Consider the following 17,772-nt stretch of genomic DNA (forward strand, 5'->3'; position numbering starts at 1 on the left):
GCATGACAACCTAATGGGTGTGTTAGGGCATTAAGATCTGACCCTGCGGATCCCCTGAGATCCCGGTGATCGGTTCGGTTATTCCACCTGTCTAAGGACTTTGTCACTTACGAGGAACTACTCCCCCTGATATGTTTAACTCAATCATTTTAGATGTCATCTGTGATGTCACTGACCATGTCATGAGTGATGTAATATGTGAGGCCATAAGCAGTGCATTGCGGGGGCTCGATTTATATTTAACTCAGGTAGCTATAACGACGGAATTTCTCTGGTTTTGTATGAGTAATATCTGACCCTAACTATAACGTCCCTGTAACCTTTTATTTTTCTCTTTTGTAAATATATATATATATATATATATATATATATATATATATATATATATATATTCAAACTATTCACTCGGATATATATATTTATATATATATATATATATATATATATATATATATATATATATATATATATAAATGTGTATATGTATATATATATATATATATACAACACATTTATTACTTAAACTACTTAATACTTACATATACTTATCTTTAAAACTTTAACAGCGAATATGCCTTTACTATTCATGCCTTTATAATGAAAATCGTTGTAATGGCATGTGTGGTAAAGGCATATTTGTTGCAAAAACATGTGTGGTAAAGACTTGTGTGGTAGTGTTGCATGCTTGGTAAAGCCTGTGTGGCAAAGGCATGCAGGCTTCATTGTAAAGGCTATTTCCTTGTGTACAACAATGTCATCATGTTTAGGGGAGAAGCGTGGGCACTTTAGCACTGGTCGGCGGTCGTGAAGCACTCAGAGCCCTAAGGCCAACAGAAAGATGCAGTAAAAAGTGGAGGTAAGCAGGCGAATGTTTGGGGGAAGCCCACCTTAAGGATGTGAGGTCTAACATTAACCATTACTGTACGGCACAAGGTGTCTGTTTATCAATAGATCTACAGCTTAGATATTAAACTTGGACAATGTCATCAACGGTGCCCTGCATTTTTGCTGTCTATGAATGATGGAAGATATCTCAGTCTAGCTGAGATCTCGTTGAAAATAGGAATCAAATTAATCAGTTGTAGTTGCAGTAAGCCCATAACTATCAATTTTACATGCTAGGAAACAATAACCCTCTGCTTAACCTGATCCACCTTATGGAGCTTGCACGATCACTGATGTGCCTTGTGGCTTAGACTATAACATGGTGTACACTGGCCTCCCTGGAGCTTAGGTCCACAAGATGTAGAGGCTACAATATAGGATGGAGAATGTTGTTTAACATAAATGATTGTTATGGCACAAATTGTCCATGAAATTAAGGCATGCCACTAGGCAGTGGATGGACACATATTTAAATTGAAGCTGCTCTGCCCTTCATACAAAGTTTATGTAGAAGCAGAACACCATACCTCCGAAATCTGCCGCCTCCCCAAACCTGAGAAATAACCCCACACTAAATGGGCTTCCTTAATCTGCAACAAAAACTTCAAAAGAAAGAATCACTGCGCCAGAAAAATAAGTGTTCTGAAGATGATGCGAGCCAGTCTGGACCAACCACTGAACGCCTGAACAGATTCTCCCTTAAAACCTTTATACCCAGATAAGTTTTTGAATGTGCGGTCGATGCACCAGGACGTGCCCATATTTTTCTGTAAAAATCAGACTCGATTGCATTCTATTTTACTTAATGTCAGGAACCCCTTGAGACCTACGATGTTGAGCTTTTCTGGCAACGGGAAAGGCCTGTTTTTTCCACACGCGGGGTGTAAAGTGGATTAATTTATCCCACTGTTTCTCTGAGTTATTTCTTTATTCTTAGAAATCACAGCTCAGAAAGAGTCAAACTTTGCACACTGTTTCTGACCTGTACAAGTAAAGCACTAAATCAAAGAAATAGTCGGCTAAATTAATTCACTTTAGCCCTACAATACAGAAAACAGGAAAACAGGAATGCAGTTCTGCACTGAACCAGAAAAGCTGGAAACGCTCATCTAGAGACGTCCCAGACATCCATTGACTTTCTGGATGTCTGGGACAGTCTGGACCTTCAGAAGGCCACCAACCTTTACTGTCACAAAGGGGCATATCTTCAATTTTCTCACATAGCGCACTGCAGCAGCAGCAAATGCTGTGCTGTCCTACGTGAAAAAGAGAGAGGGGAGAGCGCCCTATTTACTAAAATAAGTCACTCTTCTCCCCTCTCACTAGCGCTAGCACTGAAATCAGCTGCTGTGCGCCACGGAGCGATACCAAAAGGGATGATGGACGGAGCGTTTGATCAAATCAAACACTCAACCCCAGTCAACTGATCTGGGTTTTAATCCATCATCATTCTTTAGCTCACTCCACCACCCCAGTTCAGACATGCCCATATGCAAATCAGTCTGACCTTGTGCCTCATGGGAACAGTCCTGCCCAAACTGCCAAGCCATGTCTTCCCTGGACTGGAAACAAGCATCCTGGGACCGGTTTCGGGTTCATAACCCTCATCAGCCAGGCTATCTTGAATCCAGTGGCAGAGTGAGCAAGGGACCCACTTCTGGGCATACCCTGCCAACTTAGGGCGAACAAAGCGATACCAAAGGGGATGATGGATGGAGAGTTTGAGCAAATCAAACACTCACCCCCAGTCAACTGATCTGGGACACCTTTGTGCCATGGTGTAAGGGTGTCTCTGTGAGTCTAGCATAGGTTTTGTTCTGGAAGGAACCCTTCCAGTACAAAATACTATGCACAGACTCAATTAAACCCTGTTCCCACTTTGTATGTGTGCTGTAAAGTGCTGCACACATGCAAAGTCGGAAAAGGAAGAATAAATTAACCCCTTTACCGCGGCAGCGATTTCGCGGCAGTGCGGCACTTCCTCAAAATGGGCGGGGCCGCGTCGGCTGACGGCAGCAATAGCGAGGTAGTGCTGCTGTCGGCCAACGGCCGATGGCAGCACGCGAGGGGTTAAAGCATTTCTCCTTCCTTGTGCCTACTTGAAAAGCGCGCAATTTTCTCAAGCTAAACCCAATCTACTTTATTTAGAAAATCGGGTTTAGCGTGAGAAACCTTGTTTAGAACAAATTTAGTGCTGGAAAGTAAATTGGGAAAAACAGATTTTGCTCAAATTTGTTTCACTTTTTGTGACGCAAACACGGGGCAAAATCTTGGTACATCTCCCCCAAAATGTCTGAATATTAGGGAAAATTCCACAGCAATTACTCACAGAATTGAACACAGCAACAGCATCAAAGGAGTTGTAGTTGCACACCACACTCCAAAAACCTTTCAAGTAAATGATTTACTTAAGTAAACAGGATTTGAGTGAGCTTTCTTTTAAATGTTTTTTTAAGGATGATGCCCTGTAGTGCTGCTCCAGTGACTTAACTGGAGTGTGGGTATTGTGTAATGTGCTTCTTACAAAAGGGTATTTGTGGTTATGCTCCTGTGGGCTGATGATCTTTTGGTCTATCCCACATCACATGGGGCTTAGGAAATAAATGTTGCCTTGATATCCCCATATCATTGCATTTGGCTTCATACATAGGTTATCTTTTTCATTATCACTAAATTACAAAGCTGTAATCAACCTAACTGAGTACCCTAATAATATCAGAGGATGAGCAGTACATTGGTCTTCAATGGTGGTAAAAAACATCAACCTTTTATCAGAACTTACATATACTTTTTTAAATTGTACGGGGCACACATATATAGTCTCACCTGGCCACCCCTTGATTTTATTTAAAAATAGAGGGGTATATGTACAATGAAGTGGGGGAGCGTGTTGTTAGACTCCTTCCTTGGCTTAACGACACGATCCGCAACTTCTGAAACGCAAGGCTGCACCATAATTACAAGAATGTGGTGCAGCCTTGCATTTCCCCCTGCGACGGTCCTAAATTTAACAACTTAGCCCTAACGCAGGCACCCTCACACCAGAGTGCAAGGGTGTCTGTGTGCAGGGGAGGATCGGTTATGTGTGTGAAGGTGTCCCTTCCTCAACATAAACAATCCTAAAATGCCATTTTGAAACTTTCATGTGTGCTGCTTCGTGTAGCACACATGAAAGTTACAAAAAGGCATTTTTTAAAAAGCTTTGTTCATGTACAGGAAGGGATACCTTCCTGTACATGAACAAACAATGGCATTTTTCTTTTTCCATGTGTGCTGCACAAGGCAGCACACATGAAAAAAGCAAAAACGTGGAGAAATAATTCATTTATCCTCATTTCGCCAACTTAAGACCAGGATTTTCCTGGTCTTAATTTTGGAGCTGCATCCTATGTACGCCATCCTTGTACATAGGGGGCAGAGTCAAATATATTGGGTGTAGCAGTGGAACGCCCACCACAACGCCCACTGCATGCCCATTTCACACTAAGTTAGCGTGAAAGGGTGCCTTATGTACAAGGCAGTGTTAAGCCACGTTAAGTGGCTTAACACTGACTTATACACAAGGCAAGGCCCCTATCGCCACGGGAATGTCACAAAAAGTGACGTTCCCGTGGCAAAAGGGGCTTGTACATATGCCCCAAATTTCTTTGAATCCAGAAAGGGGGTATTACTCACGGTAAAATGGCAATATTTTATGACACAAAGCAGGTTAAGGTCTTATGCTGGCACCTGACAGTCAATTTGACTGCATTTGACAATCCACTGAAGGGTTATTACACTTCCGCGGTGCACAACATTCATCTCAAAGTACTGATGCAACTGCGTAGGACATGCTGTGGACTACAGGGCTCATATGTGCAAAGGATTCCATTTATTCTAATAAAAGGATGGTTGGAATTCTGCTTCAGAAAACCCATTTCTACAGGTCTAAATCTGAGAAGAAAGCGATAGATTGACCTTTTTAATATATAAGGCCGTTTACAGCAATAAAACCATTGTGTCGTAAGAGAACAGTACATTTAGTCGTTATTCATCGTCCTTGGATTAATAATGTGCAGACACACATGAACATATAAATAGGCCTGAACGGTTATTAATGAAAAGGTCTAGAAAGAAAGACACTTGTTTTATCAGTAGTGAAATCCTAGCCTTTTGTTTTCATTAGATTTTTTTTAAAGAAGCTTGTTACAGGACAGAATTTCGATAATAGACAGAATGTATTTTTAGTTATGATTTTAACAAGAAAAGCAATGGGTGAACTTTTCATAAAACAGACAGTTCTCTTATGGAACACAAAAAGTCCTGAGATGAATATATGCACTATGCTTCTTTGTAAGGAAAGCACTTTAATTATAAGATAGAACAACTCCTCTTTAGATATGTATTAAGAAAAGTATGAAAGGGATTTAGTAGAAAAGATCAAATAATTATATGACAACGTGGTACGATCTTTCAGAGAAAGTTTATTTCGTATCAAGTGAACCATGATGCTTTAGGGTGTGGTTCTTGAGGTAGCTCAATTACCAAATTAGTTCTATTGCAACATGTTGGATTGGAGAATAGTACGGTAAGTACTGAGGGTCATATTTATGAAATTTGAAGTGCAGAGCAGCAAGTCACCCTGCTGTGCTGCCCTGTGTCACAGGAAAGGGCAGGAATGAGCCGTATTAATCTAATACGGCGTGTTCCTATATGTTCTCCCTGCACTGTTGCCATTTGGAAGGCTAGCACCAAAGCAGGCGGGGTTGCTTTTGTGCAGGATGGGGCGCCTTCCTGGAAACAGAAGCTTTTCCCTCTTTCTATCTACAGAATGCAGCACACATAGAAAGAGAAAAAACAAAGAGAAATATACCTTGTTACTCCTCTCCTGTGGAGGCCTCCCTTTTTGGTGATTTCCAAGTTTACAAGTACTTGTAAATCTAGGAATTTGTCAAAGACTATGGGAGTTGAATGGGAACACCCGCAGCAACGCCGATGGAACGTCTCTCTTGTGCAGAGTATGCCAACGCAGCGATTTGGGCTGCGTGGCATTACTCCACATTTTTTTAAGCAATTCAAAGCAACGCAAAAATGTCTTTGCTTGGTTTCATAAATCTGAATTAGAGGTTTGCATCGCGCATGTAGCAATTTGCATTTTCCAAGCATGACACCTTGATCTGGTAAATATGCCTCTGAATGTTTCCCATTTCCTAGATTCACAAACTCGGAATGTGTAGGGCTGACACAATATGTTCCTTCCAGTGCAGGAAAAATCTGAGGAATGCGATATTACCACACCAGTTATAAACAGGATTCAGTTTCAAACTTCTATTTGCACTCAACACGAGATTTGTGCAAAATGAGGTACTTGGAGACTGAAGAATACTCCGAGGTGAAATGTCGTTTTGGCGATATTGCTTCTGTCTATTCAGAAGCGAGTATTTTAAGACGAATACAGGCTTGTAATGATATTACGAATGCACCTGTTGAGAGATATCTTTTTCAATTGCTTTGGCAAGCCGAAGTGATGGAAGGATTTTTGTTAACCAGTACACTCACATTTTTGCATCCCACTAATAACGCTCTCTGGGTAGCAAGCCAAAATTGGAGCATTAATTGAGATTGGGGAGGGGAAGGAGTGGTCCCCTATACACATTAAAAATATATATATAAACAAAGGCCTTAAAATCATGACTTCTTTCTGCTTAGCGCCACCCGCTGCCTGGCACAATGTGCATTGCCAACATTACTCACTATTTTCATCAAATCACTTTGTGTTGCCCACCTCCTGTGTATGTTAATGTGAAGCAGGTTTCATAAAGCGCACAACCATACGTAGGGTTTCCTGGCGCTAGAAAGGAATCCTTCCTGCACTGTCAGAGATTAATCTAACACAGTCAAACTGTTTGGCTAAAAAGATACGTTTTCGGCTTTCAGGCTGCCTGGCTTTCAAGGTAAATTGGTTTTCTCTGGTGTGAATGTGCTTGGAAAGCTTATAGGCAGAACACAGCGCTTTATCAATGTATACAAAACAAATATCCAGAAGGGTGCTGCATCGGAAAGGTTTCTTATGCTTGTCTACTTCTGGCACTCTGGGCTTGATGTACTTCCAGTGCACTATTACCTTGGTATAAATAAATATCATTTTTCAAGCTATAACCCTTCGGTTTTTGAAGTGTGGGCTGTTAATGAAGCTCCCGAACAGTTACACTATGTCACTTGACTCAAGATAGCTGATTTAGACAGAGCCGACACACCAGAGTACAGAAGTGAAGTGATGTGTCAGCCCTGGGAATTTAATAAGCAGCAGGTTCCTGCGGTACACACTTTCTCGGTAACAACTGTCTATCCCCTGTGCTCTCGCAAATATGCACCATCCTCCGGAAGGCAAGGCGGGAAGACATGCCAATTAATATCGCCAGAATGCCAGCAAAAGGAAGTCATTATTGCCTGACAGCTGCTCGGTGGCCGATGTTAAATGAGGTGCTCCGTGCGGTATTCCTATAGACAGTTGTCCACATCACAAAAAACCGGCTCTGCAGCTGGCGCTAATTAGCACCCAGAGTGGGAAGCCTAGGGAGAGAAGCACAGGATAGGACGAGCAGGGAAGCGCCTTAACAACCCCGCAGAGACGGCCCCTCCAAAGCAGGGATGTGATAACTTTGCGTTACAGTGAGAAGATAGGGAGCCCGCCTTGTTCTTGTCCACGCTGCACCTGTTACGCGCACAAATAGAGGATTCGGGCTTCCAAGAGGCAGCGAATTTGGAACAGCAAACAGGAAGAGCAGATTAGGCGGCATTAGAGATGGGAACGCCACATCCTAAGTGGTGTGTATAGAGTATGTCCCTGAGCAACATTGAGTGGGTCTGTTTGAAGGTGGGATACTGCTTGATTTTATGTAGGTGGGTCCTTCTTTGAGACTGTAACCTGATTAAAAAATATGTATAAAAGTAGGGTAGGGGTGGGCAAAATAGCAGATTTTTTTCCATGGATGATGCATGTAATATAAACAAAATGTAAGCGTATTACGCAAAATACGCCAGGCAATTGCCTGTATGAATACTGCATGTTGGGCAGTCTCTCAGCTAGAAAAAAACCCACTATAGGTACCTGTTCAATATATGACGCGGTTGTCTGTGACATTTTCTGCTCAAACTAGAATCCCGCATGCAAAATGTATGGGAAAAGCATAAATGAAAGTAGAAACCAAATCTTAAATGAAGCCCATTATTCAGGACCTAAATAAGACCAGTCTCACGTAAAAAAACAATTTTGCCTGGTTCTAGAGTATTAGTGTGCAAGTCTAGAGGATATTTTGGGCACTGGAGAAAAAATGCATAAAGAAGCAACAAATCCACTATTCTAACTCAAAATCCACAAAAATTGAAGGCTGTCCATAGTTTGGAGAGGTTACACATACTATTCCATGGGCCTGATTTAGATCTCGGCGGATGGTTTACTCCATCACAACAGCGTTGTGTATCCGGTCCTATGAAATATAAGTCCCATAGGATGTAATGGGATTTATATTTTAGCAGACGGGATGTTCAATACCGTTGTGATAGAGTAACCCATCCACTAAGATCTAAATCAGGCTCTAAGTCCAGTCCAACATACATTGGGCTATGCATTTAAATGGGGGAGAGAGCATCCTGAATTTAGACCCCAGAATAGTGATAGGACACAATGGCAAATACAAAATATAGAAGAAATATAGAAATACAGACTGGTACGTAAGTCTAGATTTCTTATCCCTAGTTTCACATATATGTTGCTTTATGGTACATAGATCTCCAAGATACATTGATGCAAAGATAGGAATACGAAATCAATACTTCCCAATATGCACATGCCTTTTGATGTTTTGTACCTCGATATTTTGTCCTTTATATACGTGTACCACAATATTCTGGGGTATCGATATTCAATAGTATAATTAGTGGGGGCTAGGGATGCAAATACACTGTTCTAGCACAGCTCTAACCCCAATCATTGAATCTAGTGGATAATTTGTAGGGTTTAGATTTATTATTCTAACAAACAAATCAGGAAAGTGAATAAATAGTAGGGTGACAAATGTACAATTCTAACCAAATGCATTAATATTTTTTTTAATATGATAATCAAGTACAGTACACTTTTCAAACGAAGCAGAACATCTAAGTCCACTGTAAATACGTATAATTAGCATACAATTTTACATAAGCATTATTTAAAAATGCAATTATAATTCCTCTGAAATTTAAATTATTACTCTCACCAAATTACCCCTTCATTTTTCTACTAAAGTTTATACCTCACAAATCCAATAACTACAATTGAGCCCCAGCATATAAATAAATAAATACCAGTAGGCTAAAATTAAAACACTACCCTCCCACTTCCCACACATTTGAACCCAAAATCCTTATTTAAATGCTTGAATTAATTACAAATGTAACTTCAATTTAAGCAAATTCGGCAAGCATATATCAAAACCACTTCCTACACACACCCCATCTAAGTCCACATGTTAAAAAGGAAAACAAACATGTTTCTCATGAAAAACACAATTGCATTAAAATGCCACAAATTGTATTATGTATGTATGTATGTGGTATTTCTATAGTGTGAACCTACCCAAAAGGCAGTAGAGCGATGTACATGGTCAAAGGTAAGCTTAAAGTGTGCAAGCAATAAGAGAGGAAGCTGAGTGGTGGATGTTTAATGCATTGTGATGTAGGGTTCTTTAAAGAGATGAGTCTTCAACTCTTAAACAAATTGAATCAGCATTTTGCCGGTCCTGAAGAATACCGGGATATTGTTATTTTTTTACCCTTCTTACTCTGCAGCCTTGTGGTGTCCTGGCTGCAGGTGTGTAAGAACCACCACAGATGGTGAGCTTGTCTGCAAGATAAGCAGAGATGTTGGCTGTGATTGCTTTGCAAAACATTCAGCTAGTTTTGAAGATGAAACAGGCTGGCAAGTGCAACTTTAACACCCCACTTCCAGAGGCATGATCATTGATAGGCCACTGCACTAGAATGCCTCATGAACTCTCGTTCTAACACTTGTGGGTGCAGCATTTAAAATGTTTAAGTATTCCAGCTTGAATGAAGGGAAAGCACTGTGTACAACGCACTATGAACACATTAGGACCTTTCTGGCAGTTCTTACATGGTCGGTCAGAGCATTTCCCCCCCAAAAAAACATGGATGTGTTGCTGATCAGTACCACTTACCCCTTAGAAGCTTCTATTGTTTGGCCATTGAGCAAGGGGGATTGATCAACCCGTCGGTCCATCGGAGGGACTTGCATCCCTACAACAGTGGCAGTGCCTGCTCAGGTACTGCCATAGGGAATACAATATCCCTTTCCGCCCCGCCCTGAAAAGGCAGGCAGAAAGAAACATTAGAGGTCTGTGCTGGGCCCCCCTTTGCCACTGGCCCTCCTACATGGGCCCCGGGGGGCACCTATGGTGCCCGTCTACTTATCCCTGCACTATGTGGCAGGCACCGCATGATGCCTGCCACATAGTTCAGGGATATGTACCGAGTGTATCCTCTGTAATGCGACGTGTGCTGCAGCCCGCAGCACATGCCATAATAGAAAAGATACAATTTGCGACCGCCTTGAAGGCGGTTGCATCATGAATCCGGGTGCATGACTACTGACAGCTAGTTGGGCGGTCCCGTTTCTAAAGGAATAGCAGTTGGATGTACGTCAGACTGCCTTCCTAATCAGGCCCTATATCTCTATGTGATTGTGCTCTTGTACAGGGAGTTAACTCTCTTTCGTGATGTCATCTCTCCACAATCACCTGCTTATGGACTGCAAAATTTAACTGGTACAGGATTTCTAAAGGACTAAGTCAAACAGTGCTCCTCTGCAGGTTTCAACTAAGATCTGTTTTGAACTGGAGCCTTCTCTGTTGCTGCGGCCAAACCATGGAAAATACTTTCTTTCCTCCTCCCTACAGTGCCCTTTATTCTGAAAATTAGGAAACTACTTAAAACCGGACCATGCTCTTTGTAAATGTAATAGGGTTTTGACAGTTTTGTTAATTACTGTCATATCAGATCAATTAAGTTGCTGCGTATGTCTGCTTAGAAAATAAAATGAACATTAAAATCACAGCTATTCCAAAGACATTTCAAGGCAGGGTTAGATGGACAGTTTCCTTCGAACTAAGTGTACAGATACAATGTTTCAGATGGTAATGGAAATGGGGTCTGAAGAGTGTTGCAGTTTCCCTGGACGCAGATTCTCAGGGTCGTCCAGTGTATAGGGCAGAGACTGACAATACATACACACATGTAGGGGTCATGTTCCGCGACACCTTGTGAGTCAAGAGCAGGAAGGCGGGAAAGGTAGATATAAATAACTGTACGAGATGGCGAGACTCCCAAGGGCCCACACATGGGCATAGTCAGATAAAGACACGGTCTGATGTCTTAGATCAGCAAGGTAATAACAGAAATCACACAACTGCACCTTGAGCTACGAACAGCGGGTATTAATATAATTATTGGCTTTTATTGAGCACAGACATATCACCCTGTTAGGCGTTTTAGGGTCTATTGGTGCTGTTGCGTTAGAAGATACTAACAAAGGAGTTAGAAGTGCTTAGAACATCCAGGTTTTTAGCTCTTTTTTGAATATTCTGTGGTCCGTGATGGCCCAGAGATGTGTTGGGAACTGATTCTGTTTCTGACAGTTTGGGCCCTAAGAGGGATCAATAGATGTTTTCCTCCTGATCGGAGATATCTTATTGGCGCATACCAGTTAAATTTCCTCAATAAATACCGCAACCCATTTCCATGTAGAGTTTTGTGTGTAAGAAAATTAAGTTTGAAACGTGTTTGTTTCCTTATTGGTAACCAGTGTAAGGATTTTAAGATGTGGGTAGATGGGGATTGAGGTGATACGTGTAGTACCAGTCTTGCTGGAGTATTTTGAAACACCTGAAGCCTGTTCCTCATTTATGGACGCCATTATGCTGTTTCCATAGTTCAGGCACCTGATTATCAATCCCTGTACCAAGGATTTCCTGGGCTCTACTGGAACCCATTGGAAGATTTTTTGTAGAGTATGCATGATGCCATAGTAGTTTGTTATGGATTATTATGCCTAGATTCTGTACAGTTGTTTTTGAGAAGGGGCAAGGGCCAAGACTAGTCTGCCGCCAGTCATCTGACCAGAATTCCTGTGCTTTTCCAAGTATTATAAACCTAGTCTCCCTTGCATTACGTTTGTCGGCATCCAGCCGGTTATGTGATTCATGCCGTTTTTTAATGTAATTTTGGTTTCAGCTAGTTTAGGTCCCATGTATATTACCAACTGGGTATCATCTGCATATGAAATTACATCGAACCCATATGATCTGATTACCCTTGCCAGCGGAGCGAAGTAAATTGGAAACAGCAGAGGGCTGAGTGCAGATCCCTGAGGGACTCCTTTGTCAACAACTATGCTGTGAAATACATGAGATTCCAGTTGTACAGAGATTGTCTGTCTCTTCAAGTAAATCCTCAGCCAATTGAGGGCTTTCCCTTCGACCCTTATCTCCTTTAACCTCTGTGTTAGAATTGTGTGGGAGATGGTGTTGAAAGCAGCCAATAAATCTAATAAGACCAGCATTGAAGCCTGTCCACCATCTAGAGGAAATCTTGTGTTATCTATTACCTCTACAAGAGATGTTTCAGTGCTAGGGAGGGGTCAAACTGTTGACAGCTTGCTAAATATGTTCTGAGTTCTTTGTTGACCAATGATTCCATTACCTTCACAAAGTATGGAAGCAAGGAGATTGGCCAAAAGTTACATAATTCATTCAGTTCTGCCATTGGCTTTTTGTGGATTGGTTTAACCCTTGCTGATTTCCATTTTGTTTGGACAGTTTCCATGTTTAAAGACATGTTGAGAAGGTCTGTAAGGCTATTGAGTAAGGCTGGGGATAGGATTAACAGAATGTGGGGTGGAGCTAGATCTTCTGGTGAACCTTATTTGATACTGTTTAGTGTGGTTCTAACCTCCTCCTGGGTTAGTGCGGTGAACTCATCTGGCTGTTATGTGTGGGTGACTTCAATTTTGTTGTCATCCATGTTTACTCCACCTGCTCTGCTTTTGGGAAAGGTGTTATGTATTTTATCATTTTTTTCCTAAAAAAAGATGGACAGTTTGCTATCATGTCTTGTGAAGCGTGAATGACGGTCTGACAGGATGAGGGGTTTGTGGGTTCCATTAGGATTCTATATAGTTCCTTGTGAGAGTTTGCTGCATTTTCGATTCTATTAATGGTATGAGGTTTCCTGGCTTCCTTGATGGTATTTAAGTATTGCATGTGAGTTCTTCTATAGGCCTGTCCGTCCTCCATAGTTTTTGTTGCTCTCTGTTGGAAATGGCCCTTTCTGCAGGGTTATCCCCAAACTTTTTGCTTCTTCCTCCCTTGTTTTTCCTGACCTGTGGTTGTTGGAAATAGGACTCTGGGCACTTTACCGCTGCTAATCAGTGCTAAAGTGCATGTGCTCTCTGTATAAATTGTTATTGTGATTGGTTATCCATGATTGGCATATTTGTTTTACAAGTAGGTCTCTAGTAAAGTGCACTGAGTATGCCAAGGCTAGTGATTCAAATGCTACTAGTGGGCCTGCAGCACTGATTGTGCCACCCACAGGAGTAGCCCTAAAATGGTGTCTCAGGCCTCCCACCGCAGTGCCTGTGTGCAGTTGCTAACTGCCATGCTGACCTGACCAGTATCCACACTGGCCAGGCCTAACCCATCTCTTTCTGTACACATTGGACACCCCTATGGAAGGCCCTATGTACCCCCCAAGGCAGGGTGCAGTGTGTGTGAAAGGTAGAACATGTACTAGTGTGGGTGACATGCTGTGGTAGTGAATTATAGCCATTTTCATTTTTCACTATTGAAAGGCTATCTTGCCCATAAGCTATTATGGGGAATCTGTGTATAATGTTTACCTGCATATCTTCCCATAGGAGCAGGATAGAAAATTAAAGTCTGCTATCCCTGAACTCAGAATTTCATAACCTATCTTTTAGGAAGGATGGTTTTTAAATCCTGTGTTTGAGAACAGCACTTTTAGAAAGTGGCTGTTCTCTTGTCTGACCTTTCTGTGCCCCTGGCCTATTTGTGAATTGACTGTCTGGTTTGTGAGTGCCAGGGGCTGGGGAGCCCCCAGGAAGCTGGATGAGTCAGCCCTAGGCTGAAAAGCTGCATCTGCATCTTGAGTGGTGGGAGGGGATCTCACCTGGGCCTGAATAGGGCTCTGCCTGACTTCCACAATGCTGGCTCCACCTCCTGCTGGGCGGCTGACGACCCTGCCCCTCTCTCTGAACGGAAAGAAAAAGTCAGGAAAACAAAGTGCTCCAGGACTGACCAGAACTGGTTCTGACTAAGCCAAGGCCTCTCTGCCTCCAGAGAACAAAGAAAAGACTGGTATAAAAAGGGATGCCCAGGCCTCAGAAAATTAGATCATCCTGGAATCAAGAAGGAACATCTGCCAAGGAGAAAGCTGGAAGACTGAAGAGGAAGGACTGTCCTGCTGTGCGTTTGTGGGCTGACCTGCAGTTGCTTTGTTACCAAAGCGAGGGGAAGGACTTTGCTGTGTGCTGTGTCCCCTTGCTTGAAGAGATCTCCAAGGGCATGAGCAGAGCTGGCCTCCTGTTAAGAAGTCCCAGGAACAAAAAGACTTCACCTCCAGCTTCACCTTGAACGCTGCTGTATGAGTTCTGCCCTTCCTAAAGTGCTTGATCCAATTGTGGGACCTCTGGAAGTTGTGCCTGCTGTTTGGGGAGCTGGACAAGAAGAAACAAAGACAATCTGCAACATTCAGGCATCGCTCGCTTGCGGAGCGCATCCCCGACGGTGCAAGGAAAACCCCACTGCTACGAAGATCGAGATCGCTGCAGCGCCTGTTGCCACTGCCATAACCGACGCATCCTTCGCTTGCGGAATGTATCGGCCCAGCGCGGGAAGATTCCTTTCACTGCGAATATCGTCGCAGAGCCTGTCATCAATAGGTGAGATCACTGCACCGCTTGCTTGCGGATCGCATCACATTGCTACAAACATCATCGCAGAGCCATTGCATCGAAGGGCCACGAGAGGAGAAGGTTGACGCTGCGCTGTGCCTTGCCGCCACACCTGAGATCGTCGCTGTCCCGAAGATCGTCGCATCGTGCCTGTGCGAGATGCTTCCTACCGAACCTGCGCACCGGAATCCATGCAAGGTATCGCATCCCTCCCCATACAGACCTGATTCATTGCAACACACCCGCTGCGTCCAGCGGGGCTGTCGCATCACCTCCCCACGGTCTCAGGAGAGACGCATTGCTTGTTTTTCAATGCTGCAGCTTCCATTTGGAACTTTTATCGCATCTACAGGTACTTTGGGCTAAACATGACGCAACTGTGGATTATTTTGACGCAAACCCTAGAACTCTTTTTAAATCATATTCTTGGACTATGTATGTTGGATTTTTGTCATTTTGGTCTTGTGTAGTTTAGATAAAGATACTTTATTTTTCTAAACTGGTGTGGAGTCCATTTGTGGTGTTTTCACTGTGTTACTGTGAGTGTTGATACAAATACTTTACACATTACCTTTGATAAGCCTGTCTGCTAGTGCCAAGCTACCAAGGGGGTGAGGAGGGGTTATCTAAAGTGTGTATCCCCCTTACCCTGACTAGAAGCAAGGGTCCCTATTTGGACATTGGTACCTACCTCTGCCAACTAGAGACCCCCAGATCTAACATTGGTGGTCAGCGATGAAGATTTGAACTTGTATTTGTACTTGACCCACAATAATTGGTGTAAATCACTATTCATTCATAAATCTTTGTTCGAATTCCAAGAATTCATAAAAGCACATCACAATTTTACAATAATATCCTAAAATCCTTATTAAAACTTTGTTAAAACGTAATAAACATCAGACAATTGTAGGGATTACTATAAAGACGAAAAATCAAAGGTTATCCATCATTTTACGGGCTCGGGTGGCAATTCTCAGGAAAGTGCTAGTGCGAAAGACTATTTCTTCATTGTCCAAAGAAAACAGCATCTGATAAGATTCCCCCAGGGAAAGGGGTCTGTGTTTTTTTAAAAAAGGAGTTAAAAACCATTTTACATATTTTAAGTGATATTTACAAAAGAAGAAAAAGTGCAAATCAGTTTGTACGCTCACTCCATCGCAGGGACAAGGTGTGTTTTCTAGATTTTGCCAGTAACCTAAAGGAAAACTCAACAAGAATCTTACGGTTCACGCCCTTAATCGAAATAGGAGGCTTCTTTCCCAGTTTGCCATCGGTAGAGTGAGATATATTGGTAAGTGATACCTATACAGCTCCTTGCCCATGTAGGTAGAAACTGTAGATTTCTTAGATTCCTTGCTGATCCTGTCTAAGTTATAAAGTGCGTAGAGTGCTTTTTTCAAGTCGTTCTTGTGGAATGAGTCGGCTCTGGTTGGGTCTAAAAAGAGGTTACCTCTATCAACACTACATAAGCTCTGATAGACCCCCGAGAGCCAAGGAATATCCATTCCTCTCTCGCACTTAAGGCAATCACTTATGATTTCTTGCGTCAGGGTGGCGGATTTATTCCTCCAAACTGAGAGCCAAAATAGCGCTGGTCAAGGGCTAATGAGATCACAGATAAAATGTAGGTTGAGTTCCTTATGGCAAATATACTCAGAGGTGGAGATCGGTACACCCAGCAGCTTTCTACAAAAATGATTTTCTTCCTGTTGGATGCACCGATTTTTCGACAAACCCCAAATCTCAGCCCCATACGTGGCCACTGGAACGCATTGCAATTTAAAAATCCTTAAAATAACTTCAATAGCGCCTGTTTGCTTCGGACGGGGGAGACTTAAAATTGAATTGATGACCTTTGAGAACTTGCTCGTGGAGTGGGTCATATGCCCAGTCCACGAGCCATTCGCAGCAAAGACCATGCCTAGATATTGAAAGGTACGGGTTGAAATTAATCTGTCGTTCCCCACTAGTATAGAATTGAGCTGGCGTTTCCTGGTCCGCATGACATATTGAAAGATTTTTTAAAATTCATGCGTAAGTCCAGACCGTCCATGTACTTCACAAAATTTTTAACCAGGATATGCAGAGAATTTGGTGTGCAGCCCATAAGGACCGCATTGTCTCCGTAAAGGAGTAGCGATTTGCCATTAATTTTTGGTACGTCTGGAGTTGACTGTTTCAGGGAATTGCTTAGGCCATTGATATAAATATTAAAAAGCAGGGGTGCTAAAACGCACCCCTGTCTGTCTCCCCTTCCTACCCTAATTGTACCAGAAACCTCCCCACTCATGCCGATCCTGACTTGTGCTTTAAGATCAATGTGTAAAAATGCCAAGAAATGTACCAGGGATTCCTCCAATCCATAGTCCAACAGAATAGACCAATGTTTGGACCTATTGACTAAATCAAAAGCAGACGATAGATCCATAAATGCTAAATAAACAGGGGAAGATCGGGCGATATTATATTTACTGATAACCAAATTAATGTTTAAACTCTGCTCTATTGTACCTTACTTCTAAAACTCAATTGACACGGGTCTAACACGGGTCTAACATACGGCTTTCCTCTGTCCAGTCAAGAACCCTGTTGTATAGTACTTGACCCAAGATCTTCAATGTATTGTCGAGCAGGGAACTTGGACTATAGTTAATTGGATCTGATCTATCCCCCTTTTTATGAATTGGGACGATGATACTCATGGCCCAGGTATCTGGCATGGGGACTTGGGGTAAACTGTTAAAAACATTCAAAAGGAGTGGGGCCCAGAATTGTGGTTTCCACTTTATTATATCTATGGGTAACCCATCGGGCCGGGGGCCTTATTGCCAAGGCTCTGTGCAGTTGCCTCTTCCACCTCCGACAGCGTAATC

Source organism: Lissotriton helveticus, chromosome 11 (genome assembly GCF_964261635.1).
Source record: "Lissotriton helveticus chromosome 11, aLisHel1.1, whole genome shotgun sequence".
NCBI lineage: Eukaryota > Metazoa > Chordata > Amphibia > Caudata > Salamandridae > Lissotriton > Lissotriton helveticus.